Below are 27224 nucleotides of genomic sequence, written 5' to 3'. Positions count from 1 at the left end.
GTCCAAGTTTCTTTACTTATAGAGTGGAAACCATGACACTCGCTCTACCTATTTTATAAGATTATTTATGTATAAATGAATAAATATATATGAAATCTAAAAAAACAGCATAAAGATGTATTCTTTTAGTCAATGACACATTTATTTTTCTTAACCTTGTAGTTTTTATTGGAGAGAAGCTACTTCCAAACCTTTTGTCTGTGCCACAGGCTCCTAATAGATTCATCAGTGTTCAAACATGTGTTTTATAATTAAATTTCTATGAGATCAACCCTATTCAGAAGTATTAGAAAAAGGAATGACTTGTATTATCTCTTTCTATTCATATAAAATTAACCACAAGAAAAATGATTGCTTTAGTATTTTTTTTTCATTGTAAGTTACCCAGTCCATGAATTACCAATGTAGAAATGCCTCAGTTAAATGGTAATTTCAACTGTCACATCAAACCACACGATAACAGAATGGCAGTGTAGTCTAAGGTGTCTGTGTTCAAGATATTCAAAGATGGCCTTCCTTCCTAAATGAGATCTTTTCAGTGGTTCACGCCCTATAGTTCTTAAAGAACATCCCAGATAATTGGAAATGATTGCTACATTTTTAATTCTCTACATCTTGGAATCATTGATGTGTATGGGAAGAAATTCTCTGAGCTGATGTTAACATAGGCAGGAAGATGATGGGGGTCTTTGGGTCTATCGTTTCATTTTAATGCCACCAAATACATTGGTTCTGCTTTATTCTCATGAAAAAGATTTTTGCTTGAGTCATAGCATCTTGCTGAAGAACACCACAATATTTTAACATAGCAGGAATGTCTATCTTTAAATCTCTCGAATTAATTTTATCCTCCCTGAGGAAAGACAATGGAAATGGCTGGGATCCACACTCTGAAGTTCAAGATAAGACTCACAAGGGTCCCTCCTGCCCCAAGCCTTGCTGCTGGCTCTATGTTTAATTGCTTGCTCTTTTGTTTCCAAATTGAAATGATATATTCTTATATATAATCTCTTTTAAACCTTGAAATTGTATTCCAGGGGAGAACATAAGGTTCCTATTGTCAGGTTTGATGGGGAAAAACAAAACAAAACAAAACTGTTTCTCCTTTTCATCCCCTCTGGTTGATCATTAAGGAAGTGTAATTAGTCAATATCTGTGAGTAGCCAGCTATATTCAGATGGAACAAATCTTTTTTTTTCCTCTTCCAGGAACAACTATTCTGTGTCTAGCACCAAGTTCTCACTTATTTTATCTTAATCTTGACAGCACCTTTGTGAGCTGAGTATTTTTATAGTCATTTGAAGTTAAGGAAGTTGAGGTTTAGAGAGATCTGTGCAAACAGCCAGCCCCGAGATTATATCCTTTAGTGCAAAGTGACACAACTAAAAAGAGTCAGAATTTCAGCTCAGGTATTTCAAATCTAGGCTGTTTGCCCTTTTGACTCTCTTCCCTCTGATCCCTCAAAATTACAATAATTGAAAGTATCACAGATGACATATAATAATGTGGACAAATCTCAAAGATGTTATGCTAAAGCGAAAGAACCCAGACACACAAAAATACATATGAATCAGGTGTGTAAAATCCAAATACAGGTTTACTCCCCATTAGTTCCTGTCTGTATCTCTTTGTATCTTTTGGATGCCTTTTCTTTTGCCAGAATACTTCCTGCAAGAGTGGTTTCAAAGAGAGTCTTTGTGTTAATCCCTCTGAGACAATAACATGCTGGAGACTACATTTATTGCACTTGAACAAGAAACCAGCTAGACGGAAACACTCTACACAGATTCTAAGTCTTCTAATTTTATTTTCTCCTTCACCATTTTGAAAATATTAGCCTGATCTCACTAATATCACTGCTGAAAAGTCTGGTATCAATTTGACTTTTGTTTCTTTGTGTCAGGAATCTTTGACTTTCATGGTCTTAAACTTTACTGTATTATAACAAAGTGTGGGCTTTTCTTACGTCCTCGGTTGACGTTTTCTAAACCTCTTCAGTCTGTGGTCTTCCTTGTTTCTTTAATCGTGGGAAATTCCCAGTCATTATTTCTTCAAATATTTTCTCCCTTCCATTTATTTCGTTGTCTTCTTCGGAAGCTTCTCCAATCCTCCTCTCTTGACGTTTCTCTTACAGTTTGCTCTTTTTAGGCATACTTGCCTTCCGGGAAAATTCCTTTCCATGTCTTTTTTTCCACTTTAGTAGTTCATTCTTTGGCTTTATCCATTCTGATATTCAATCCATTTACAGATTTTCTTACTGTAATGATAATTTGCAATTGGCTCTTCTTCATAACCCTTCGTTCCTGCTTCAAATTACCAATGTCCTCCTGAAAAACATTGCTTTCGTTTACTTTTTAAAAAACTGAAGTAGCGTTGACATAGAATGTCGTGTTAGTTTCAGATGGACAAGACAGTGATTCAGCACTTCTATACGACTGTCACCAAATGACAGTATTATTGACCGTAGGCCTGTGCTCTACTTTTCATCCCTGTGATTTATTAATTTCACAGTTTCTTGATTTTATAACTTATAATTGTACCTCTTAATCCCCTTCTCGTATTTCGCCCACCCCCCCACCCCTTCCTTCTGGCAACCATGTTTGTTCTCGGTATCCGTGTTGATTCACAATCCAACGAGGAGCTTCCCTGGTGTAATCTGAAACTGGCCATCAGTACTAGGAAGGCAGGAAGAGACTGAAGAAAGAGGCCACTCCAGGTTGGTAGGTGATAGTTTTAATAAGCAAAGGAAATTTACATACGAGGCTTGTCTTGAGCAGCAGCAAGACAAATGGATTCTCAGACCTGCTTTTGCCAATTCTGAAAAGTTTATAAAGAGGCCTTAACTGGGTTTAGTCACTGATTCATGTGGATGTTCTCCACACCACATCGCTATCTCAAGCCTAGGTCCTAGGAGCAGCCTCCGGGAGCTGGAAAGCGGAACCCACATTCCAAGGACAGGGGAGGGGGTGAGGAGCCTCCGGGTCCCATCTCACAGATCAGCTGGTTGTCATGTCCTTTTGATGACCTTCCCCAACAATTATGAGTCTGTTTCTATTTGTTTCTTTGTTCACTTTGTTTCTTTAGATTCCACATAGAAGTGAAATCAATTCATCGTGCTTCGCCTTATGTTGATTCTTCAGCTGAATTTTAGACAATCATTGTATTTCTCTACGAGCTCAGGTTTCCAGAGGGTTGTCACCTCCCTCGGGTGATAACCACGGTTTGTTGCGACCTGTTCTTCCAGAGCTGCTCCACCGGCTCCACCGAGATATCACTCGCCCCTGCCTCCAGACTAGGCTCTAATTCAGGTTTCCTTCCTGCGTGGGGTGACCGGGCTGATCCGTTTGGGCTGATCTGGGGAGAGAGCAGAACAGAGTTAAGAGATCTTTTTCTGTGTCTTGCTTGCTGTGGCTTCCGGTCCTCCTTCAGTCTGACCTGCAGTTCCCACCCACATCACCCCACTTGCGATGCCCCAGGGGGTTCTGACAGTCTTTAAGTTAATTAGGCAGGCCCATCAATTTCATTCTCACTCTGGAGCATTTCCAGATTGGGTTCTGGGAGCCAGCCACTCACCACACTTGCTTGCCATCTTGCAAATCTGTTTTGTGTACTACATTAGAATGTGACAAATTTTAATGTGAAATCTTAGCTGGTTTAATGCTAAACCAGTCCATCCCGGTTTTGTCTTTTCTGGGAGGTCTCGGCTATCCTAAGGTGGGGGTGTCACTTCCGTGTGTGTCTCGTATCTTCACTTCCTATGAATGCCTCTTTCTACAAGCATTACTTAGGATCATTTTGTGTTTTTAAAATTTTACATAAACAGTGTCATTCTGTACACTTATAAAATAAATGTAACATTTTTTTACATATTGAGTGTTTTTAAATTGAAGCTGTCTCCAAAAATAAAAACAAACTTGAGGCATTTTTAAACCAAAGAAAAAGCTCAGTGAAAGAAAAAGTATGACATCAGAACAAAAGAAAAAGGAAAATGCAGGCACACGACGGTAAGGGTGAGAACAGTTACTGTGTTTGAGAATGAAGCAGTGCTGGGCCTAGAAGGTCATTAAATCTTCTCATTTTGGACTCTCTCTCTCCTGTAGCCATACAAGATGCTGGAAGGAAAGAAGGCTAAGGGGAAGGAGAGAAGGCTAAGGGGCCCTGTCCCTGCTGTCCTGAAGAAGCAGGAGGCCAAGAAGGCAGTCAGTCCCTTGTTTGAGAAAAGGCCCAAGACATCTGGCATCGGCCAGGACATCCAGCCCACAAGGGACCTCACCTTCTTTGTCAAATAGCCCCACTATATCCGGCTGCAGCCGCAAAGGGCTCTTTCACATAAACTTCTAAAAGTGCCTCCCGCAATTGACCAGTCCATCCAGGACCTTGGCCTTGGACCGCCAAACAGCTACTCAGCTTAAGCTGGCCCACAAATACAGACCAAGGACAAAGCAAGGAGAAGCAGCAGAGATTGTTGGCCCAGGGCAGAGAAAAAAGCTGCTGGCAAAGCAGATGTCCCTACTATGAAAAATAAGCCCACTGACCCAATCAAAGGAGGGAGGTGGAGACTCAGAGCCCTTTGAGGTGAGGCTTTAATCAATGTTCTTCCAAGAGTGAGTGTTTGATGGACAGGCACACTCCTGGCAGCCACAACAGGCAATTTATCTCCTAGTGTGCAAGTCCCTTCCCGGATTCCTCATTGGCTGAGTATGTTCAAAGGTACAAAAAAGTACATTCCTGGAGGTGATGCAGAGACTTCAGTTCTTTGGCGCATGCTCATTGCAAAGCCTGGGAAAGTAAGTCCGGAAAATGGGGCGGGGAAGAAGAACCAGGAAGTGAAGTGTCTAAGGGTTTGGGACTCCATTGGTGGGGGAGTCTCCTACATATTTCCAACAGGTTGTAAACCTATTGTTAACTAGACAGCACTACATTTGTTTGGTATATCTGAACATGAATCGTCTCACTTCTTACACCAGTAACAGGTCACCTGTCCTTTGAGCTGGGGTTAATACCGTCACCACCTTGGTGGACAAGAAAGCTCAGCCGGTAGTGATTGCACATGGTGTGGATCCCGTTGAGCCTGTGGTCTTCCTGCCTGCCCTGTGTCCTAAGAAGGGGGCTCCCTACTACATCATCAAGGGGAAGTGCAGGCTGGGGTGTCTGGTCCACAGGAAGACCTGCACCACTGCTGTCCTTCACACAGGTTAACTCCAAAGACAAAGGAGCTCTGGCGAAGCTGGCGGAAGCCAGCAGGACCGATGACAATGACAGATATGATGATATCCGCCATCACGGAGCAGGCAGTGTCCCGGGTCCAAAGTCGGTGGCTTGCATCGCCAATCTGGAAAACGCAAAGACTGGGCTAAGTGGACACTGTTGTCTTTCTGCACATAAAAGTCATAAATAGTTCTCTTGCCAAAAAAAAAAAAAAAATCTTTTTATTTTTGGAAAGAGATCAGAGTCTTTGAAGGAATCACATTTTGATTCACAAAAGGTCACTCGGCAGGTTATCCACTTGAGTGCAAGGTAAATCAGTTGACCTTCCATTGATTTTGGTAGCCGCAAGGAGTACCTACCCCCGCTGTGTGGCCCAGAGCTGTTTAAGACTTGAAATAGGGGCCAGAAGCAAAACAAAACAGAAAATATCCAGAATCTATCTGATCTAATGTGCTTTGTTTGGAGAATTAGTTTAAGGCCCCCTGTGTCTTTATAGTAATACATTTGCTGCATAACTTGGTTGTCTACACACCGTGAAATAATTTTAAAATTTGTAGCCATGATTTTAAGTAGGAAGAGGAATTACTTTCTTATTTATTGGGCACAGTAACCAGCATCCAAGCTGACTAGACTGTCCAAATGACTAATGAAACAGTTGCTAATATTTCACATTTTCCATTAGATGCTTGCAACCTTTCCTACTGGCTTTAAAGAAAGAAACTGTCTGGTTTGGTACATGGTATAAATAATATTATTCTGCAACAAAATGCTGCTTGCTAAATCTATAGCTATGCTTTCTAAAATCACTTGGAGAATTATGTATCTATTGTGGGAAAGCTGTACTTTTTCAAGGCCCTTTATTCTGCTACATAGCAAAATGAACTCAAAAAAATTCAACTTCAGATACAGTGAAAGGCATTTTAAATTACTAAACTCATTTTTCAGTTTTTGAGAAGAGCTTGACTGTAAGCTCATGTTAGGGGTAAAATTAGAATTGACAGCTTTGTTAATCACACTCACTTCTACACCAACAGATAGGCACTTAATTCACTATATATATATATAGAGAGAGAGAGAGAGAGAGAGAGACCACCTACTATGCCCTAGGCACTGTGCTAGGTGTGACCCAGCCCTAGTCAGGCTTGCTAAATCCTCAAGACCCAAACTTGGGCTCTGTCCTGGGCAGATAAGAATCCTACAGGGTCAATGTAGGATCAGATTCCTACAAATCTGATCAGATTCCTCAACTCTGTGTTCTTGCAAGAACCTTGTTGCTTTGGTCTAGCAATAATCCCCCAGCTCTGATATTGCCTCTCAGTGATGCTCTATTCACTGCCCCCTGCCTTGCTACTTAGCCGTAATTCCCCACCGCCTGTGTTCATGTTCAGAGTTGAGCCCAATCTTTCCTCTACTACAAAACCCCATTGTACCAGTCCCCCTGAAAAATGTCTGCCTTACCATTTTCAACAAGTTTCATGAGTACAATTTTTTTTCCAATATATGAAATTTATTGTCAAATTGGTTTCCATACAACAATACATTTAAAAAAAAAAAAAAAAACAGGAGCTGAGAACACAAGGTAAAAGGAAAGAGCAATTCCTTGACATCGCGAGGTTCATAGTCCAAACAATAAATAAACAATAACATAAGAAAAATAAGACAAAAACAGAGAGGGAGGCAAACCATAAGAGACTTTTAAATACAGACAGCAAACTGAAGGTTGCTGGAGGGGAGGTAGGTGGGGAGATTGGCTAAATGGGTAATGGGCATTAAGGAGGGCACTTGTTGGGATGAGCACTGGGTGTTTTATGTAAGTTCTACTCCTGAAACCAATACTACACTGCATGTTAACTAACTTGAATTTAAATAAATTAATTTAAAAAAAAAGAAATCAATGACCATTTTGCCTAGTGCCGTACAATAAAAGTTCTGGGTGCAGAAATGCCATATAGGAGGGGGCATCTATCTTAGTCTAGTGTGAGGAAGGCTGTTCTGAAGAAGAACTATACTTGCTAAGATGCACAGGTGGGTAGGAGTTACCGAGGAGAGAAAGGCACAGGAAAGCGTGCCTCAGGTAGATTCGACACATGTAGTCTCATTGAGAAGTAACTGGGTATGTTTGGGAACTAAAAAAAAAAAAAAAGGCAGAATGGCTCGAGCTTAGCAAACAGGGAGACAGGTGAGCCATGTTAAGCTCTAGAAGCAGGTAAGGGAAAAAAATCACACAGGGCCCTTGCTGGTCATATGAAGAATTTTGGGTTTTATCCTAAGTTACCCAGAAGAGTGATACAATCAGATTTACCCTTTAGAAAGATCATCTCACTATTCTGCAGGGAATGGATCAGGCAGGACAGCTGGAGGCCGTGTGAGTCACTTGGCTAGAATGGCAATGACCAGACAAGGCTCACAGCAGAGGAGGGTGAGATCAGTGGATAGATTCAAATTTTAATTGGGGTACAGGCCTTTCACCTCTTTGGTTAGTTCATTCTAGGTATCTTATGGGTTTCGGTGCAATCGTAAATGTGATCGATTCCTTAATTTCTCTTTCTGCTGCTTCATTATTGCTGTGTAGAAATGCAACGGATTTCTGTACATTGATTTTGCATCCTGAGATTTTGCTGAATTCGATGATCAGTCCTAGTAGTTTTTTGGTGGAGTCTTTCAGGTTTTCTATATAGAATATCATGTCATCTGCAAATAGTGAAAGTTTTACTTCTTCCTTGCCAATTTGGATGCCTTTTATTTCTTCTTCTGGTCTGATCATGTGGCTAGGACTTCTAGTTATGTTAAATAACAGTGGTGTGAGTGGACATCCCTGACTTGTACCTGACTGTAGAGGAAAATTTCAGTTTTTCCCCACTGAGATGATATTAGCTGTGGGTTTTTCATAGATGGTCTTTATTATATTGAGGTTTGTTCCTCTAAACCTACTTCGTTGAGGATTTTTATCATGAACAGATGGTGTACTTTGTCAAATACTGTTTTTGCAGCTATCGAAATGATCATATGGTTCTTATCCTTTCTTCTATTAATGCGGCATATGATGTTGATTGATTTATGAACACTGAACCACCCTTGCAACCCAGGAATAAATCCCACTTGACTATGATGAATGTTTTTTTTTTTTTAATGTATTATTGGGTTCAGTTTGCTAGTGTTTTATTGAGAATTTCTACATCATGTTCGTCAGGGATATTGGCCTGTGGGGTTTTTTTTTAGTGGAGTCTTAGAATGAATTTACTGGCCTCATAGAATGAATTTGGAGGTTTTCCTTTCTTTTCTATTTTTTGAAATAGTTTGAGGTTATAAAAATCTTAGAGGAGGGGCGCCTGGGTGACTCAATCGATTGAGCACCCAACTTTGGCTCAGGTCATGATCTCACAGTTCATGGGTCCAGGCCCCGTGTCGGGCTCTGTGCTGACAGCTCAGAGCCTGGAGCCTGCTTTGGATTCCGTGTCTCCCTCTCTCTCTGCCCCTCCCCTGCTCACACACACACCCTCTCTCTCAAAAATAAATAAACATTAAAAAAAATTTTTTTTTAATCCTAGGGGAGAACACAAGCAGTAACCTCTTTGACATTGGCCATAGCAACTTCTTTCTAGATATGTCTCCTGAGTCAAGGGAAACAAAAGCAAAAGTAAACAACTGGGACTTCATCAAAATAAAAAGCTTCCGCACAGCAAAGAAAATAACCAACAAAACTAAAAGGCAACCTGTGGAATGGGGCAGATATTTGCAAATGGCATATCTGGTAGGGTTAGTATACAAAACATATAAATAATATATAAAACTCAACACCCACAAGATACATAATCCAATTAAAAAATTGGCAGAAGACATGAATGAATAGACACTTTTCCAAACAAGACATCCGGATGGCCAACAGACACATGAAAAGATGCTCAGCATCACTCATCATCAGGGAAATACAAATCAAAACCACACTGAGGTACCACCTCACACCTGTCAGATGGCTAAAATGAAAAACACAAGAAACAGGTGTTGGCAAGAACTTGAAGAAAGGGGAACTCCCTTGCACTGTTGATGGGAATGCAAACTGGTGCAGCCACTGTGGAAAACTATGGAGGTTTCTCCAAAAGTTAAAAATAGAACTACCCTGCGATCCAGCAATTGCACTACTAGGTATATACCCAAAGAATACAGAAATACTAATTCACAGGAATTCAAGCACCGCAATGTTTATAGCAGCCTTATCTACAATAGCCAAGATATGGAAACAGCCCAAGTGTAGAAACTGATGAATGAATAAAGATATGTGTGTGTGTGTGTGTGTGTGTGTGTGTGCGCGCACACAATGAAGTGTTACCCAGCCATAAAAAGAATGAAATCTTGCCATTTGCAAGACCGTGGATGGAGCTAGAGAATGTTATGTTGAAATAAATAGGTCAGAGAAAGACAAATATGATTTCACTCAGAGATGGAATTTAAGAAATAAGACAAGCAAGCAAGGGTGGGGGAGAGAGAGGGAGACAAACCAAGAAATAGACTCTTAACTATAGACAACAAATTGATGGGGGAGGTGGGTGGAGGATGGTTGACAGGTGATGGGGATGAAGGAGTGCACTTGTTGTGATGAGCATTGGGTGATATATGGAAATTTTGAATCACTATACTGTACACCTGAAACTAATATTACACTGTATGTTAATTAACTGGAATGTAAATAAAAACTTTAAAAAAACAATAAAATTGTAATTAGGAGGAAGAGCAACACAGTCACGACCACCCAGGGTCGCCACTAGGTAACTGACACAGGGGATGGTGGTAGTCAACCAGTGACCAGCGTTTACAAGGACATGGGGAAGGGGGGCAAGTGGATTTGGAGGCAGATGGGCAGTGAGCTTATTGGAATCCTACCAAGGCTAGAAACGAAGCCAGGAAATTGTGGCAGGGCTGATATCCTATCCTATTTGTGGCCACCTGATATGGGGAGCAGCAGCAGGCAGCAAACACAAGCCAACAGGTCCTTCTCATGATGCCAGAGACGGGATCCTGGGCTGGGCTGTGCCTGGAGCCATGACCACCTTGGTCCCAGGGCTTCTTCCCCAGTGACCTGACAGTGGGCCAAAGACTGGTGCTTTTCTCTCGCTGCATGTATTTCGTGGGTCTGGTTCATTGACATACAGGTGCTGCCGGGTCTCACCTGCTTTTGAATTTGAAGGTGGAAATCTTTTTTCTTTTTTGGAAGGTAGAAACTTGAAGCCATGCAACAAAAGCATGGACAGCTAGAGAGCTAAAGAAGGGCTGAGAGAAACAAGAATTGGGAAAAACAAAACAAAACAAAACAGAGAGAGATTATGAAGGAAACATCATAGAACCTTTTTTCCAGAAATGACCTTTGTCAAGTTTAAATTCTAAAAAAAAAAAAAAAAAAAAAAACAAAACAAACAAACAAACAAAAAAAACCAGTGTAGGTATTTGTTCAGCAACTCAGAAAAAAGAAACAACTAATCAAATAAAACATCAGAGTCAGATTCCACTCCTGGGTGTCAGGTCATGGCTCACTGCCACTTCTTTGACCTTCCAGTCACTGTGCTCCAGCCACACTGGCCTCCAAGCAGGTTCCTACCCCAGGACCTTTGCATTTGCAGTTCCTTCGGCCTAGAGCTCTTTCCTCCTAGACAGCCACATGGTATACTCTCACCTCCGACAGATCTTTGCTCAAATGTCTCCTTTTCAAAGAGGCTTTCTATCTTTTTTTTTTTAACATTTATTTATTTTTGAGACACAGAGAAAGACAGAGCATGAGCAGGGGAGGGGCAGAGAGAGAGGGAGACACAGAATCTTTAGCAGGCTCCAGGCTCTGAGCTGTCAGTACAGAGCCCAACACGGGGCTCGAACCCATGAACTGTGACATCATAACCTGAGCCAAAATTGGACGTTTAAACGACTGAGCCACCCAGGCGCCCCTGAGGCTTTCTATCTTAAATGACATGCACACACCCTCCCCGCCCCACTTCTGCAGCCCCATCCCTCTCTTTCTCCCATAGTGTGATCACCATCTCGCATGTTTTATTTGCTTGTCTCCTAAGACCAAGATGCAATCTCTAAAAAAGGCAGTGGTTTTAGTTTTCTGTGCCTCCAGCTCTCAGAGCAGGGACTGTCACAAAGTGAACCCTTAATAAATACTTACGGAATAAATGAATCTTTTAGGGCTCAGGACATTGATGCAATAGCTTTGAAACAAAAGCCAGCTGGAGCTGGAGCTATACCCTGCATGAGATCCCTGAGATTTAGTCCAGGATGAGCAGTAGATACAGTTTGCTGGTTACTGGAAGAAGGTACCACATTGTTCTCAGACATGCCAGGTGTTTGAACATTAAGCCACAAATAATAGGAGAGGAGAGTATAAAGATGGTCTCTGTTTCCTCCGTATTTGCATTATTGAAGAGCACCCGTGGTGTGGATCATCTAAGAGAAGTGGTTGTTCAAAATCATTTCTATTCACCGCAGGCAAGTGTTTTACACCTGCATAGGCAAACGTGTGCCTGTGTATATACACATATACATGTATGTGTTTAAAAGTATGCTGGTCAATGTACGTCAGACCTACTTTGCAAATCTAGTTTCCTTGGCATGGCTACTAAAATGAGCTTGCCTTTCCCCGACACGACCCACTGGTGATGTCTTTTGGAAGCCTGAATGCAGTTAGATGCATGGATAATCAATAGTAAATGACATTAGTCATGTCAGATGTGGCCGGTCTCCAGGTTCTGTATCTCCATGGAGCCTCTTATTCCTGAGATGGGCCCTGACAGCTGCACAGAGTGGCCCCTCCAAGTAAATGTCTTATTACTTATTAGGCTTATTACTAATCAGGCTCCTACGTGAACCTCAGGTCTGGTCTCTCACTCTGGCAAATTGAGCTGAACAGCATGGGAGCCTCAGCTCCTGCTACTCTTTTTGGGTCAAGGAAGGTCTGGAGAAGTGTCCAATCAGCTCTGCCCTCTGTTCTAGCTGGCCCTCTGGCTCCTCCTCACCAAAGATAATGACAGTTGGCAAGGGCCGGAGAAGCCTTGAGCAGAATCGGTTGAGTCCATTTGTCCAGGGTTCCATGCCCTAAGCCTGATCATAGAGTCCCTCAGCCATCAAAGAATGAAGGAGAGTCCCAAACAGAGGACACTCAGAGCTCCACGTGATCGCATCTGCCTCATGAGAAAACAGAGCACATGGAGAATAGATCCTAAAGTTGAAAGAGAATCACATCTTTGCTTCTCCACCAAAAGTTCTCTTCATTCTGCTGCCTGGGTCCTATTGTATATCTTCGAAGTTTCTAACTTTGTCCGATCCTTATGAGAGTCCCTCCTGGCCACTGGAGTGAGGACTTGAGCTTCCCCTGGAATTGTAACTCTTATTAAGTCACTTTCGACCTGGGAGCCATTTGAGAATCTGATAAAAACCATGGACTCCTGCCCACCAAAAAAGAAGACACAAAGTTTTCACACAATTCTAGGGGTTCCACACGTTCCCTGAAAATCCTCTGTGAACATTCTAATACTCATGTTATAGTCAGGGTACACATGTCAGGGTCTTGATCCTGACATTGGCTAACCTGTAATTGGCAAGTCATTAAATCCTTCTTGATGTGATTTGGGGACCTGTCACATGTACAGGGATGGTCTTTTCCTCTTTAATGTGTATGGTTATGTAATTATTTTGGTATCAAAGAGATTACTACCTTAAAAAGGAAGCAGAGAGGTCTCTCTCTCTCTCTCTCTCTTTTAAATCATTTTGGAGCAAACAGGTTAGAACTAGTTGGAGCAGGCTGTGCTCTCAGTTAACCCTGGATGAGGATGTGGTGGGCAGAGGGATATTTGGGCGGGGGGTGGGGGGGGGTGGCATCTGGAAGCAGAGAATTCCTGCTGGGCTTTAGTCCTCTCGCAACCCAGATGATGTTAGTCATAAACAGCAAGGCTGAGTTCTCTCGATTTTTTTTTACTGTAGTGACAATCCACAACATTCTAATTGTTAACGGGCTCCAGGGGAAAGGGCTGGTCTTGGTGACTGCTTGACATGATGGCATAATGTCCGATGCCTCCCCAGCGGTTGGCCGTGTTCCACATTGACTAGGTAATAATCTGCCGCATGCAGCTGGCTGGAATAGATTAGAATGGTGAGCACAGACACTGAGCAATCAATGAGAGAGAAACATACCACCCTCCCAGAGTATCCTTCAAGACCGCCCAGAGTCACATCTGTCATTCTGAAATCCTGTTATGCCCAGAGAATGCTTTATTTGCAAGCTAGTTCATGTTTTCAAAGGTGGTGTTTGACACGCAGAGGCCTTATCCCACAGCTGCAGACCTGCATTTCTCGATAAGGCGCTGAACTCATTTAGGTGTTTTAGGAGTTAGGGATTTGTGTACTGTTCACACCCATTTTTCCCCAGAAGAGGGATGTGAGTGAACTTCCCACTTCCTCCTGCCTAGAGTTTATCTGGCTTGGGTAAGGCATACTAAGTCTCTCGAGGGAGACACTCGTACAGAGGAGTCAGTTCATGTTTTAAAATGTGAATTCTAACAGTACTCAGGGACACTGTGTCAACAGAGGCCAGGAAGAATTTAAATTGACCAGTCAGCTGGCCCTATATCAAAAAAGGTTATGAAGGGACGAAGATTTGGAAAGCAGGATATAAATAATAACTCTTGAAGTACAGCTCCAATAGACAAGAGCACCACACCAGCTATTCACTAGTGGCCAGAGAAATGCAAATAAAAATAATAAGATATCATTTTATATCCATCGGGCTGGCAACAATAATGCCGAAAAGCTATTATATTTATCACTGGTGAAGATCTCTACAACAGAGTGTTCTTTCCCAAGGCCATTAGAAATGTAGCGTTAAACCTTTTTGAAAATCCTTCTGGCCGCTTCCTCTTACAATTATAATTACACCTACACTTGACCCAGCAACTTTGCTTTTAGGGTATGCTACAGAAGCAAACACATGTAAGAATGTTTATTGCATTGTGGTGATGAAAAACTAGACAAAAAGTAAAGTAAAGCTGTAGATGATAAAGTGACTGAAAATATATTGCATAGAAACAAGATGTGCACTTTTGAAAAGAATGACTTAGAATTGTATCAGTTAATTGGAGGATAGTTCCAGTTATTGATGAGAAAAGGAATGCACATTCAGTAAAGCGAGTGTGATATGATCCCATTTTTTTGGAAAACTTCATACATATTTATGTATACATGGGGAAAAAAAACTATGGAACGAACAAAATTTGTTATCAAAATGCGTGAAGAAAGCTTATTTGATATAATCACGTTAACGAACTTATACAAAAGTATATGTGGAAATAGAAATGAAATAAATGTTACGAGGGCTGGGGAGGTGAAGAACACTGCATACGCCTGGCGAAAAGAAACACATTCAAATAGCAAAGTGTGCCTTGGTCCACGGAGGCTGCTATAATAAATTACCACAAACGGGCTGACTTATAAACACTACTAATATCATCACATTGGGGATGAGGCTTCAACAGATGAATTTCAGGAGAACACAAGGTACAATGATGAATTTCAAAGTGAGGCGCTCCCGAAACTAGAGGGAAGCTGAAAACCCCAGGATTCTCCTGGCCATCTGCCAGGAAGTGATGGCACAGTTGGGGAGGAGAGGGACTGGAACGATTCACCTTGCCTATTTCAGTAGTCAAATCTAATCATACGACTCCCTCCAACTGACATCTTCCATGGCTCTTTATTATCCCAAAAGAAAGAGCTCAAGCTTCCTCATATCACTTTGTAAGCCCATTCCAGCCTGACTTTCCAGGCTTATCCTTCCAAGACGCTAAATTGCTCACTCTTCCCTGAACAAACTTTACTCTGCCTTGTCACTTCACCATGACAAACGCTCCTCCCTTTTCCAAACATAAAAAAAATTCCATATGTCCCTCAAGGGCCCTCCAGAGCCATGTCGAGTGCCATCCTCTCGGAAGTCACCCATGACTGCTGTGTGTTCCACTTCATGCATCCTACTAATACTTTAGACTCTCGATTCCTTTAAAGAATTTTATTTTTTACTTTCAAGGTGATACTTTATACATGTTTGGGTAAAGTATATAGGTAAATAGTGATGCACATTGTGATTAACATTTTGTCTTACACTTTTTTAGCTTTCCTAGATGTGTACATGCTCTTTCAAAAACCAGCATCATGTTGGGGCGCTCGGGTGGCCCAATCAGCTAAGCATCCAACTCTTGGTTTTGGTTCAGGTCATGATCTCACGGTTCATGGAACCAAGCCCCAAGTCGGGCTTTGCGCTGACAGCTGGGACCCTGCACCCTGCTTGGGACTCTCTCTCTCCCTCTCTCTCTCTGCCCCTCCCCTGTTTATGTGCACTCTCTCTCTCTCTCTGTTTCTCTTCCAAAATAAATAAATAAATAAACATTTTAAAAAATCTAGCTTCATGTTATACATACCCCTTTGAAAAATTTTCATTCAGTAACATGTGTTGCGTATTTTCCATTATATCAAATATTCTTTGCACCAAAATATTTAATTACTTTATAGTAGTCCATTGTCGGCTGAATCAACTCTACACAAAGACAAAAGAAATAAAAATATTTTATGTAACTCATATTGTCAAATATTGAACAATCTCTTGTTCTCATTTTTTTATTCATAATCATAATGTTGTGATACCCACTACACTTAAATGTTTGCACACATCTTTGTTTCATGCCTCAGGATAAATAACTAGAAATGCAAGTCCTAGATCAACAGACTTGGTTACAATGATATTTTTAATATCTATGTTTGAGGGGATTTATTTCCCACATCCTGGCATAAGCTTTTGCCAATGGTTGTCATTTCATTTTTTCTGAATAAAAGTTTAATTCGTCTGGAATTGGTGCCTGTGACAGAGGTAGTCTCCAATATTGATGCTTACTTTCTCCAACGTAGAAGTAAAAGGCCTGTGTTTGGGCGAGATGCGTGGCTACTCAGAATGAAATACATTTCTCAGCCTTCTTGCGGGTATGACCTGGCCAATGAAATGCGGGCGTAAGTGACATGCAATTTCAGGGTCTTTTCTCAAAAGGAGGGCCTTTATCCTCTCTTCGTCCTCCATCTAGCTGCTCACAACGTGTTCGTGCTACGTCTAGAAACATGCAGAGAGTGGGCGATTCATGTATTAGATTCACCATTCTACCCCTGCACTTCCTCCACCCAGATTACAAAATGATCATATACAACTATCATATTGAAGTCCTTGGATTCTTTCAGATCTCATATAGCAGATCTATATCCTAAACAGTATAGGGTAAATTAAAGGCATAACTTTAATTTTGTCAAAATTGTGAATCCCCTGTCACCCTGAAATTTATTGAATAATCCATTCTTTCTCCTACAAATCTTTTTTTTTTTTTTTCAGTTTATTCATTTATTTTGAGGCGGGGGAGGAGCTGAAAGAGAGGGAGAGAGAGAATCCCACTCTGTTAGTGCAGAGCCTGACTCAGAGCTCAATCTCATCAACGATGAGTTCATGACCTGGGCCGAAATCAAGAGTTGGACACTTACCTGACTGAGCTACCCATGTGCCCCTCTCCTAATTATCTACATTCTTTTATTGTATTCTGGATTTGTATATGCATTCATATTCTAGGTACGTAGATCTTCTTCAGTTCTAGGAATACAGATCTGGTATCACTGTTTCACTTATTTTCTTTCTGGAGTTCAGTGGATACTGTGAGACACCACCAAAATCCCCCTGAGAGACTGAGGTATTAATTCCCCACTTACTTCCTAGGACAGCACTCCATTAAAGAAAGTTGCTCATCCAAGCTAAACTGCCTCCTCCTGTGAAAAGTTGAACTCCATAACTATTGCAGGAGAATAAAGATCCGGCTCCTTGTCTTCATTTGGGCAACTTTGAGGGACCATCTTGGTTCCAGCTACCCCCTAAGGGAAAGGAGACGCTATAGGCACCTGCCAGTGCCTCTTTCCTCCTCTTTCCTTGCTTTTTTACTCTTTCACACGGGTTGATCTTAAGTATATATCCTGGTAAAATTCCTACATATGATTCTCCACCTCAGAGCCAACTTCCAAAGGAATCCAACTTAATACAATAATTTATTAGTATTTGGTACAGTAAATCCCCCCCTCTATATGCTCCAATTTCCAGAATTTCTTGACTTTATATATATATATATATATATATATATATTCTTCAAAATAAAATTTTATATTTGTGTTAGTCTTTTCCTATTTCATTTATATCTCTTTTATCTCATCAATTTCTCCCCCCCCCCCCCCCCCCCCCCGCTGCTTTTTTGCTGTCATTTGTTCTTTCTTTGTGAATTTTTGCTTCTAAGCTTGCCGGTGGCTCATTCTCAGAGCTGTGATTTTCTTCGAGTCCTCTTGATCCCGTCTCCTTTTACTTTTGATAAACAACATTTGTATACCTCATTTTGGTCTCATGATCTTTACCCATTCTCATGAGAGGAAATCTGCCACGCTTCTTACCAATAGGCAAAATATATAAATTATAAGTGGGGACACCCCATTGTTTGATGGTTTCATCTGCTTTTTGGGTCTCTATGTGGAGGGTGACTGGATGGGTTCCTAAGAGAAATCTTCAGTACACAGGCAACTTCACCCTCTTTCTCTGCCTGGACCTCTATTATTCAGTTGCACTGAAGAAAAGGACTTGTGTGCACTGGAAAGTCTGTTCTGTTTGCCCTCCTGCTGTACCCCCACCCCTGCCCTGCCCCTACATACATACACACGTGAACACAAACTATGCTTATTTCACTCCTGGGAATTGCATTTATATGAATAGAACATGCTACTGTTAGCCCCCACTCCTATGAGGAGCTCATACCTTTCTTTTATTTCCTGCATGCTTGTTTTCTGGGACTCTCATTGAGACATGTTCAAGCAGAGGAGGATGGGAGAATTCATCTTCTATCTTAAGTCAGTGCCCAAAGTGTTGAAGATTCATTAGCATGTTATTGTTACTAGTGCAACCCCTATGTCTCCTCAGTATGGGAGTAAAGAGGGTGGGCTTCCAGACAGGAGTGCTTCGGCTTTTTATTTCCAGAAATCCTGTGTGACCCAAAACAGAATCTAGCAATGTGAGGCTTAGATATGCTTAATTTTTAGTTCAGTTATATCTATCAGATCGCTGGTGGGGATCACCATCACATTCTGTTGTTGGCTTGTCTGTTAGCCTTAGCTTTTAAAGATACAAAGCTTTTTTTTTTTTCATTTTTCTATAGCTTCACTGTTATTTTAACAGATTTAGAAGAGGCTGAAATAGGTTGCTACACAGATTTCATACTGAATGGGATTCCTGATTTTATTTTTAACGTTTATTTATTTTTGAGACAGAGAGAGACAGAGCATGAACAGGGGAGGGGCAGAGAGAGAGAGAGAGGGAGACACAGAATCAGAAGCAGGCTCCAGGCTCTGAGCCATCAGCCCAGAGCCCGACGTGGGGCTCGAACTCAGGGACCGTGAGATTGTGACCTGAGCTGAAGTCGGACGCTTAACCGACTGAGCCACCCAGGTGCCCCATCCTGATTTTATTTTTAAAATGTACAGCCTCCCAACCTGATTAGGAAATTGGAACACTCCATTTGGTCATTTGACCAATTTTTTGCACATCTTTTTTCTAGGCACAATAATTGAATGTTTGGGATAGGGAACTGTCTAGGATACTGCCTGGTGCTCAAATAACTTCTAGCGTACTCAGTGGTCAAGTGGTAACGTAACGAATAACAACAACATGGTGTGATGTGACACAGTTTTGTGTGTAGATGATTCACTAGAATGAGGAGAAGGAAGAGACCGTCGGTGCAGGAGTAGGAATTGGGGATAAAGGAGGAAACTGTTACGGAAGTGATGCAGTTGACATACATTCTCAAAGGATGAGTAGGAGCCAATTGGGTGGACAAAAAAGAAAAATGGAACTCCAGGTGGAGACAACAGTCCACACAAAGGTGTAGACAATGGAAGACCTTATTCGTCATGGTAGGAAATTTATAAACAATGGAAAACCTTTGACATTGATGTATGTTAATGGATGACAGGATCATATTTATATTTTACAATTTCCATTTAAAAAAAAAAGTTTCTTAAGGTGCCTGGCTGGCTAAGTCTGGAGAGCATGCAATTCTTGATCTCAGGGTCATGAGTTCAAACACCACATTGGAGTCGAGCTTAAAAATAAATAAATAAAAATTAAAAAAACAATCGAGGCACCTGGGAGGCTCAGTCGGTTACCTATCCTACTCTTGATCTCAGCTCAGGTCTTGATCTCAGAGTGGTGAGTTCAAGCCCCTAGTTGGGCTCTACGCTGGGCATGGAACTGACTTAAATAATTATAATTAATAATATTACATGTTAGGAATTGTTATAATTTAAATAACTGGTGATCCTCTGGCTGAAGATTGTTTTAAGGAACTTTACTTAGACTTGGGGAGAGATCTACAGAGCCCCCCACTTATTCAGAGAGAAACTGGAGTAAAATCTGCCTTGGCTTTTACTGGTTTTCCTTTTGTGTTCAAGAATTGGGCTCTGTTTTCCACTGTTATCCCTTATATTCCCTTATCTATTAAACCCATTCACCCAATGATAAGTGTTTTTTTTTTTTTCTTGTCTTAAAATGTATTGTTTGGACTTCTGTTTCTGGCCATAAGTCATCCAAAATACCCCGGAAAATCCTCCCATTGGAAAACAATTTTAAAGTCTGGATAAACCATTAAAAACTCTTGTTGAATACATGCCAGAAGTGGTAAGAAACCAAGGAAAATCCTCAGAGTGCAAAACGAAGCTAAAGTACAATCCAGAGAGTTAGCTAGGCTGAAGCCAAAGCCTGTCTTGAAGTGCCTTCCAGGCCTTATATACCTAGAACCTGAGTTCAAATGGAAGCTCTATAAATGCTTTAAGTCCTACTATAAATGCAAGGGTTCATACAAGGCAGAGGGCAGGCAGAGAACTTTTAATGGAAGTAGGACCCCTGAGGGACCTTAGAATCCATGAGAAAATAAATGATGGGGGAGAGGGGTGCACCTTACAAAGAAAGATAGGAGTAAACTTGCCTTTCTCAGCTTTTGCTGTGGTAGGGAGTGTCCACCTGAAGATTTATATCCGTCAGTCAGCTCTCCTGTGGTTTGAGGCTCAAATTACCACTGACCTTGATGTGAAGAAAAATTTCTTCAGTAAGAAACACAATTCAAACACATTAAAACGTAAAACTCCTCTTCACTAAAAGACTGCAGTTAGAGAGTAAAAGCACAAACTATAATCTGGGAGAGGATGTAGCAACAGGACAGAAGATTACTTTTGGCACTAGTTTGGCGATAATAATAATAATATTAATATTGTGACAAGACCAAGTGCTGGCAGGAATAGAGAGCAAAAGAGACTGTTGTGGATCTGGGAATTAGCATAATATTGTGGAAAACAAGTTAATTTTATTAAATAATGTGAACATACATATATTTTATGACCCAGCAACTATTTTGTTCACAAAACAGAATGTGATTTAACAGTCAAAAAGTGAAATGGACAACTACGTGCAACCACAGGAATGAATTTCAAAAACATAATATTGAGTAACACAATCAATCATGTATGTATTAGATTAGTCAGGGTTCTCCAGAGAAACAATATATATATATATATATATATATATATATATATATATATATATATATATATATGAAAACCATGGAATCCAACTTAATACAATAATTTATTAGTATTTGGTAAAGTTAATCCCTCCTCTGTATGCTCCAATTTCCAGAATTTCTTGACTATATATATATATATACATACATATATATATATGTATGTATATATATATATTCTTTAAAATAAAATTTTAGATTTGTGCTAGTCTTTTTATATTTCATTTGTATCTCTTTTTATCAATTTCTTTTTTCCCCTTTTTGCTGTCATTTGTTCTTTCCTTGTGAATTTTTGCTTCTAAGGTCGCTGGTGGCTCATTCTCAGAGCTGTAGAGAGAAAGAGAGAGAGAGGGAGGGAGGGCGAGAGATTCATTGTCGGGAATTGGCTCACATGATTATGGAGGCTGGGAAGTCCCAGGTTCTGCTCTCTGCAAGCTGGAGACCCAGGAGAGCTCTTGATACATTTCCACTCTGACTCCAAAAGGCCTAAGAACCAGGCAGCTTATGGTACAAATTCCAGTCCTGGGGCAGGAGAAGACTAATGTCCCCATTCACACAGGTAGGCTAGAAAGGAAAAGGGGCAAATTCTTCCTTCTTCAACCTTGCTGTTCAGTTCAGGTCCCGGGAGGATTGGATGATGCCCCTAGGGACAGCAATCTGCCGTGATTCAGATGCTAATCTCAGCTGGAAACACCCTCACAGACAGACCCAGAAACAATGCGTTATCTGGCACCCCTTAGTATAGTCAAGTTAACACAAAATTAACCATCACAATGTACAGAATGATTTTTACGTAAAACCATATACCACTTATTAAAATTTTAAAAGAAAATGTTAGGTATGAATAATATGTCTGTAAAACTATGAAGAAAAGCAAGCAGAGATTATTGTAAAAGTCAACACAGGAGCCGCCTCTCTAGGCGGGAAGGGCATGCCATCAGGAAGGGCCATCTGAGAAGTTGCCAAGGTCCTAGGACCGTAGTACCAGGACATTAGTTTGATTTGCTTTGTTCTTCATCTCAACATGGATTTTATAATCAGCAATGGTCTCCATAATAAAACAAATGAAAACATGTAGTAAGTTCTGTTTTTCATTCTCTCCTGCCTGTCTCAGGATTCACTACTCCCCTCTGCTCCGGTCTTCCAAGTCCTTACTCTTCAGAATGGCAGGTGCTTGGATTTTGCGTTGGTCAGGTTAGGCTAGCTGGAAGCCACCACCAGACCCCAACGTGTCAGGGGTTTAGCACAAGGCAGTTTATTACTTTCTCACAGTTGTTCAGGTCTGTGGGTCATCTCGACGGACAGCCATTCGGGCACTCGCGCTGATGGACACTCTTTCATCCTTACACTCGATCTCTCTGGACAACACCGTCATTGTCTGGTCCAAAGGCAGAAGTGGAGAAGCATGTGCCAGAGTGTTTCCTGATCTGGAAGGGAGCCACGTTACTTTTGCTCACACTCCATTGGAGAGAACTTTGTCACATGACCATCCAGGGAGCTTAAGATGTGCCCAAAAAAGAAAAGACTGGATTTTGCTGCCAAAATACCTCACCCTGGACCTAAAGCAAACAAACGCTTGTATGTTGACTTGATGTCCCTTTTAATCTCCTTTAAATACCCTCTCTTTTTCTCTGTCAGAGCAGATACTTCATCGCCTCAGAAATAAATTGCTGCTGAACAGAAGAAATGATATGGACTTTCTAAAACTGTGAATCCTGATAAGTGTGGCTCTTGGTGAATGATTGTTACCTACCTATGTACCCACATCGATGCTCTTTTTTTCCGTTTCACCTTCACATCAAGGACATGGCCACTGGGATCGCAACTTTATGGATGAGGGATTTCTATTAGACCCATCACCTCAGGCAGGCTCTGGGCATTGCCCCAGTCCCTTTACCCATGTGTTCATGAAAACCAAATCTCAATGTCATCTTGTTGAGCACAGTTGGAGCCAAAGTCGCCTTGGTCCCCTATGTGCTTCTCTAGGTAGCCATCTTCACTTAAATTTTGGCCTGAAGCTCCTGTCCTGCTAGAGTATCAATGCTATGAGATTTTTCCCGCTCTTCTAACCAGGATTTTTCAGTCTGGACAACTTGGCCACCACTTGACTGGCAAGGAGAGTCTTCCTTTCTATCCTGAGTGGCCAGTGCCCAGCCCTGAGTTTGCAGAGTGGGGATGGCATAGCATCCCATTGTTCCTCAGCTGGAAGCACCGTTGCAGCTGCTTTCCTGGGCACAAGGACCTCGTTCTGAGCAGTGAGTACCTCTGAGAGTGCTGGGCGCATGGTAGAGCTCATGAAAGTTTCTTTGGATAAATGTCTACCCAGCAGAACATACTATGGTAGACATAGCTGTGATAGTTTTCCCTTAATGTATGGATTTAGAAACGATAAAAAGGATAATCTATGGAATACTATTGGTAAATGATGTCTTCCCCTTGCTCTAATGGCTTCCTTTTCCTCATATAACGCTAAGAGCTTCTAATTTTCTCCCATTAGTTGAAAACTCAAGTAACCGATTCAGAGAAACAAATGAACACGTATTACCACTTTGTGTGACTGTGCGTCCCATCTAAATCAGTAGAAGGCAGTGAAAACCCTATACATTTTTTCTCAACTTCTTTCCTTCTTCAGAACAATTTCTAATCCAATCGTTTCAGTAAATCCTTCTTATATTTGCTCCTTTTCCAAAGAGATTCTTGGCGCTTCATTTGCTTACCATTGCCAAAGCTACAGCTGTGGTTTGCATACCAAGGGTCCTGTGACTCAAGTGACATCTCCCCCTCCACTTTGTGTGTCCCCCGCAAGAATGATTTTGATGGCACAACACAAAATAAAACAACTCCTCAAAAAATTTTAGTGGTTTTGGGGTCTCTGGGTGGCTCGGTTGGTTGAGCGTCCAACTTTGGCTCAGGTCATGATCTCGTGGTTTGTGAGTTTGAGCCCCATGTCAGGCTCTATGCTGACAGCTCAGAGCCTGGAGCCTGCTTGGGATTCTGTCTCCCTCTCTCTCTCTCTCTGCCCCTCCCTGCTTGGGCTCTGTCTCTCTCTCCGATTCTCTCCCTCTCTCAAAAATAAATAAATGTTGAAAAAAATTTTAAAGAGATTTTAGTGGGTTTTATCATCACTCACATTTATTCCTGCAGAATTTATTAATAGTAACAGAATTTCTGAGCATCTACTATGTCTCAGTTAAAGTGCTAAATACTTTAAATGCATAATTTCATTTAATTCTCCCAACAAACTATGATGTGGTTGTCTATATATTGCCATTTTACAGGAGAGATAAACAAGGCTTAGTTTGGCTCTAATTTGCCCAAGTGTCTTATGTCTTATGTCTCTGATGGTGTCTTCGTTAGCTTGGACTGACATAGCAAAATACTGGGGTATTTTAGACTAGGGTAGCTTAAGACAACAGGAATTTCTTCCTCACAGTTCTGAAGAATGGAAGTCCAAGATCAAGGTGACCACCAATCACTCTGGTGAGAGCCCTCTTCCTGGCTTGTAGATGGCCTCCTCCTCAAGGTGTAGCATCCGTCTTACATGGCCTTTCCTCGGTGGAAAGGCACCTCGGAGAGAAGGCAAACTCTCTGGTATGTCTTCTTTTAGGGCACTAATCTCACTATGAGGGCCCCACTCCCATGACCTCATCTAACCCTAATTACCTCCCAAAGGTCCCATCTTCAAATACCATCACACTGGGGATAAAGGCTTCAACATATGCATTTGGTAGAGACACAAGCAGATGGTGAGAGACAGAATGGTCTTCAGTTATACTGGCCTTCTATTTCTCAAATGCATTCACCTCATCCTGTCACAAAATTGTGTGTGACCCCTGCTTGGAACACTCTGCCTACATCTTTCCATCATTTGGGTTCAGTTCCAATACCACCCCCTCCAAATTCATTTATCACCCCTAGTGTAAACTACATCCCTCCACCCCTCAGTTACTCCACAAGTTCTCCTATTTTAATTTCTTTAGGGTGTGTGCCACTTTTCTTTTTTTTTAATGTTTATTTATTGTGAGAGAGAGTGTGTGTGAGAGAGAGAGTGAGAGTGAGCAGGGGAAGGGCAGAGGGAAGGGGGGGGACAGAGGATCTGAAGTAGGCTCTGCACTGTCAGTGTGGAGCCTGACGTGGGGCTCGAACTCACAAACTGTGAGATCATGGCCTGAGCCAAAGTCAGAGAGACTCAATCGACTGAGCCACCCAGGTGCCTCCATGTGTCGCTTTCAACAGTATCTGGTTAATATGTTGATTGCCCTGCACGCTGTCTGTCTCCTTTCTAGAATGTAAGCTTCACGAGAGCAGGAAGTAGATCTCTCTTGCGTGCATTTGTATCTCTACAAACTTCAAGGATGCCTGCCACATGATATATGGATTACGTGTGAGTTGGTGTCTACCCCAAGGTCACTCCTCTTCAGCCCCAAGCTCTTCTGATGGATGCAGTACCTTGCTTGAAGCTGAAAGGCACATGGGTGTCAGAGGGGCACATGCAAAGCCACCACAGCACATGTCACCTGGTATATGGTACCGACACCTGAAGTTCTCCACAGGACAAATCAAGAGCAAGTACGGGTCATGTAACTCAGGAAATACAAACACTTCTCTCTGGTCCCTAGAGGTACCTAGGTACTCACCTAGAGGTACATTAACTCCTTCCTTTAATTCATGCTATAGACTGAATATTGTATTCCCCCGGCCCCCCAGACCATGTGTTGAAGCCTTAATCATCATATGATTGTATTTGGAGAGAGGACTTTGGAAGGTAATTAGATTTCCATGAAGTCAAGAGGGCAGGGCCCCCATAACGGGATTAGTGTTTCTCTATGAAGAGGAATAGATGAGAACCTGATCTTTCCCCACCATGTGAGGACACAGCAAGTAGGCGGCCATCTGCAAACCGAGAAGAGGGCCCTCACCAGAACCTGAGCATGCTGTCACCCTGATCTCACACATACCAACCTCCAGACCTGAGAAGTGAGCGTTTGTTGAGTAAGCCACTCAGTCTGTAGTACTGTGTTATAGCAGCATGAACAGACCAAGAAAATCCCCAGATCACTCCATCTTATGGCAGGCACCTGTGGAGTCTCAGGAATCTTCCTTCCCACTAGCAACTGTTAACAACTTGCCACTCACCCGGGCATCAACCAGCTGGTATCATCTCTGTGGCTCCCTCCCTGTTAACACGATTCATCCCTCGTGGCCCCAGCGTTGTCTTCCTTGAGGATGTGCCCGAGCTGGGTGTCTTCTTGCGTTGAGGTTGAGTCACTGCTCCTTCACTCCAACTTCCAGCTTTGACACCTACGGAGGCTGCCTGGCCAGCACCACCATCCCCGTCCAGTGGGCACCAGCAGATCGGCACAGCCTCAAGCTGTGGACGGTTTCACAGTTGACACAGTGCAGACGATCCCTCCCCTCCCCCTCCCAGGCCCAGTACGTCCACTCTCCTCTGTGCCCATCTGGCACCAGGAGGAATCTGAAGGAGGCTGGTGTTCAGAACCCCTGTTCTGACATGGAACGCATTCTTCCTTTTACCATGAAGAGGTAAGACAGGTCAGAGACATAAAACCCACCATACCCAAGGGGCTGGTGTTTCTCATTGTGTGACAGGTTTCAGAATCAAAATGAAGGATGTTCAGAAATGAACTTGGGACTGCATCCTTCACTGAGACCATCAAAAATCAGTCAGGGTACCAGAAAAGTCAAAATTCTACTCTTGAGTTTATTTGAGTGTCTAATTTACACTAGGCTGAAAATTGCATAGGAATGTGAACTTTGTTTAACTTACACATCAGGGAAATGCCTTTCACAGCAGATGTGCCTGTTCCCTACCCTTATGCAGTCCTGAAGACAACTCTTGGTGATGTAATCACCAGAGAGTCTCCAGATCTGATCCACAAATAACTAGCTCATGCGCAAGATAAGAACTGGTTGCAACTCATTAATTCAGTTACTTAAGGGACATTCACCAAGCAATTAATATATTGCAGACACTGAGTTAGATGCTGGTACTACCAAAAGGAACAGAGGAGTGTTGTTTCTGAAGGGCGAGATTCACACGAACATTGAGGCAGAGCCTTCATGGTGTGCGTGAGAGTGGCCAGGAGCTCAAATTTTAGACTGTGTCCATTTTTTTCTTGAGCAAACATTTATGAAGAGCCCCTGTGTGCCAGCATTGTACTAGATGACGGTGCAAGAATGCGAAGCAAGGCAGACCCTGTCCCTGACTCTATGACTATCAGAGGATTCAGAAGACACAATAAGCAATTACAATAATGTGCTATGATAGGGAAGCTCGGCACCATGGAAACGTGTAGCAGGGACATCCTGGTCTGGGAGGGGGTGGGTCAGGGA

At 42.0% G+C, this 27224-nt stretch overlaps 1 pseudogene; it reads left to right on the top strand.

Annotated features, from left to right (window-relative positions):
• Positions 1-4086: 4086 nt before the first annotated feature.
• Positions 4087-26774, top strand: LOC122218351 (annotated as a pseudogene).
• Positions 26775-27224: the final 450 nt, after the last annotated feature.

This window comes from Panthera leo, chromosome B1, assembly GCF_018350215.1.
Source record: "Panthera leo isolate Ple1 chromosome B1, P.leo_Ple1_pat1.1, whole genome shotgun sequence".
NCBI lineage: Eukaryota > Metazoa > Chordata > Mammalia > Carnivora > Felidae > Panthera > Panthera leo.
Note: the sequence above shows the minus strand (reverse complement) of the source record. Positions and strands in the feature narration are given on the sequence as shown.